This window comes from Pinus tabuliformis, chromosome 2_2, assembly GCF_031772625.1.
Source record: "Pinus tabuliformis cultivar Carrire ecotype Pingquan chromosome 2_2, CPIR1, whole genome shotgun sequence".
Lineage (NCBI taxonomy): Eukaryota > Viridiplantae > Streptophyta > Pinopsida > Pinales > Pinaceae > Pinus > Pinus tabuliformis.
In genome coordinates this window covers 583434544-583438107 of record NC_142300.1, presented here as the reverse complement: position 1 = coordinate 583438107, position 3564 = coordinate 583434544, and positions in this window count along the sequence as shown.

Here is a 3564-nt window from a genome sequence, read left to right as displayed (position 1 = left end):
TTTGAGATTGTAGTTATCCTCTCTGGATACCAACTTAGTGATATGTGAAGTGAGGTCCTTAATGAAAGGTTCCCTTACTAAAGTGTTTTCCTCGGCAATATCTCGGAAGTGCTTAACTAACACTACTTCTATTTCTTCATGAGATTGATGTATCTATCCCTCCTCATCCTTGATCCAAGAGATCCTATTGTGAGTCCTATTTTCTATGGTGGATCTATGGAAAAATTTGGTGTTACGCTCTCCTTCTTTTAGCCATTGAACTCTTGATTTTTGTTTCCAAAAAATTTCCTCTTGTTTACACAACTTTTCCCATTCTTGATGATGTTTGTCTGCTTGATCATTTTTGTTCTTATCAAAGCCTTCCTTGATCAAAGCTTGGTTAAGCTCCAGAATTTTATTTTCCACGGATTTCTTTTCTGCAAAAATATTACCAAATTCATTCTTGTTCCAGGCTTTTAGCTTCAACTTAATGTGCTTTAATCTTTTGTGTAGGAGGAACATGGATGATCCCTGAGACTGCAAATCCTCCGCCCACCATTTTTCAATGTTGCTAATGAATTTTGGGTGAGAAAGCCAAATATTTTCAAATCTGAAAGGTATATTTCTTGGGGTACCTATGCCCTTGATCTCCATTTGAATTGGCCAGTGATCTGAGCCTCCAAAAGGAAGAATTCCTGCTATTATTTCCTTGTCTAGAAGCATGAGATCCTCAGAGATCATGAATCTATCTAACTTGGATGCTACTTGGGAATCCCCTCTCTTTTCCATGTGTAGAGGCCATTGTTTGTCTCAATATCAACCAGCTTCATGTTTTTTGCAAAGATTTGGAAGGCTAAGGAATCTTTATTTAGGGCTCTTGTACCCCCTTTTTTCTCTGAGAGAGATCTAATCATATTGAAGTCCCCTCCTATGATCCAAGGTACTCCTGCATGTCTGCCTCGAAGATCCACCAAGGATTCTATAAACCTGGTTTTGTCATCTAACCTTTGAGGGCCATAAACATTCCTAACTAGGTAAGTGTCCCTGTCTCCTACAAGCTGTATAACCATTGATAAATAATTCGTTGATGCCTCCGCATCAATTATTACAATTTTTTGGGGATTCTAGAGAGTGAGGATACCTCCTACTGTGTTTTTTGCTTTAACTTCTAGAAACTCAAATCTACTGAGCCATTTACTATAAATTTGCCTCAATTTTTGAATGGAATATTTTGTTTCTTGGACAAAAATTATATCCGAAGCTGCTTGTTTCATTCTATTATTCAACATTCTCTGTTTTCTCTTGCTACTTAGACCTCTAATATTCCAAGTTGTGAATCTCATAATTAAATATTGGTAAAGGACTAACTGGTTAGATCTTTCATCTTACCTGAGTTTACCATAAGCTTTCCACATTCCATCAGTAGCTCGTTCTACTTTTTCCTACCTCTTTTTTTCCTTGGATTTCTCGGTGCTAGCCCTAGAGTCATTTTTACTACTTTCACCCCTTCATTACTCTGTCCTTCAATGTTGTTTACTCCCTCCAAACCTTTTGCTTGAGTTTTCCATAAGAATAACTGCTGTATCCGGTTAAACTCTTCTTGTGGTAGTGATTCTACCCCACCAGTTTTTCCTTGAATTAAGAACCCTTCTAGATCCAGGTTTTCTCTGTTAAGAATCTCCTGTAGCTCATTGTCCTCCATTTCCATCTCACTTTGGGTCATTTCCTGATCCATTTCCATCTCTGATTCACTCAGCATGATCCCTTTCTATTTTTCATTTTCCTATATCTGATATCTTTCTTCTTCCTTGTCCTTCTGCTCATAACCTTCGTTCATTACTTGATCTTCTACTGATAATTCTTCATCCTCTTCAAGAACTTGGAATTGATTCTGACTAACGTTTTGTCCTTCAGTTTGGTGTTGCTTTGGCCCTTTTTTGCCGCTTTTTCCTTTATGAACTACTTTATGAAAGATTTCTGTGTCTTTCATTGAGTTAGTTTTGCTTTTGTTCTCTTCTTTACTGAGGGGGCAGTCTCTTAGGAGGTGCCCATGCTCATGGCATCTACAGCATCGGAATGGGATATGCTTGTAGTCAATTGTCTACACCCATTCCTCATCAAAGACCTCCAAGATGACCTCATCCAGGAGAGCTCCAGACAGATCCATCTCCACACAGATCCTTACAAAGGAGGTATATTTTCCCCTCCTTGTGGCTTCAGAAGCTTTGACAAGCCATCCTAATTTACTACCTATGGCTACTAGCGATTCTGTTTGCCAATAATCAAGAGGTATAGAATAGAGCCTTACCCAAACCGGGACTGAAGTAAAAGTTTCCCACTCCAGTACGAAGTTCATCATCCATGGCTGCATATAGAGCCCTGTTGTAGCATAGAAGTAGGGCCCGCCTTCAAACACTCTGTCTTTGTCTTCAATGTTAGTGAACACCACAGTAAAGAATCCCTTGGACCCTAGATGAAGATCAATGCTCCCTTTAGGCTTCTAGTGGTATCTGATCCATGTTTGTAAAGCTTTTTCAGTGGGCCATAGCCCCATGAATTTGCATGTGACTGCATAGGTCCGCATGTGATCCCTGAGTGCCTGCAGTGATAGATCATTTAAAACTACTCCCGGAGTGATTTCAGCTTTGGGTTTGCACGGTCCCTTCTGATTCTTGTCTTTTGTTCCCTGTTTTTTGTCATTTTCCTCCTTGTCTTTTGTGCCATCATTCTCCTTCAATTTGGTACTTTCTATTTCCTCTTCCCTGTTTCTTCTACCTTCCTCAGCATTACCTCTACCTGTTTCTGGAGGTTTCCTGCCCTTGTTGGCCACCGCCTCCTTGTAGGAGGGAGTGGAGCTCCCTCCTCTACATCCATTGATGGAGAAAACCTCTTTCGAAGACTGAAACCCTCGTCGCCTTCACTGCTCTCCCACTCTCCCTGTTTCACCCTCACTTATCAATAATATCTATCTTGTTAATAATGATTTGGTTGTTGTAAATAATGTTGATCTGACTTAGCCCTCAAAGTTTTTTTATCTAACATTTGAAGGTTTAGGGAACTTGTAAGGATTTCGAGGCAGTTCAACTTTTCCTAATGGTTATGTGAGGTTCTCATGATTATGATGGGATCCTTGAACTAGGTCAGGTCAGGATTTTCTCATAAGGTTATTCTCTCAACATCGTCTGACTGAATTTAGGTTCAGTCTTGAAAGAATTTCAACATTTTCAACTTAGTTCTCTTAATTCTCAAGATAGAGCCTTTGATTAGTTAGGAGATTCTTGTTTGGTCATTCCTCTTCATACAAACAACATTTCATTCCTCTTGTATTGAATCTAGGATTTGAATTTGTATCTTTAAGGGATGTACAAGGTTCCAGATCCCATCTTCCTGATTATAAAGACAAGGATGCTCATTAGCTAGAATATGTTGTCCGGTTAAACTCTTTCATGAATAATAAACTCCTCATCTCTCTTATGCATGTTATGAAGTTAATTATTTTTGTTTTTTTCACAAAGAATCCTCTTGAGCATTAGTAGATATTCAAATAATTTAGTGAAGCAATACCTACATTATGACATATTAATT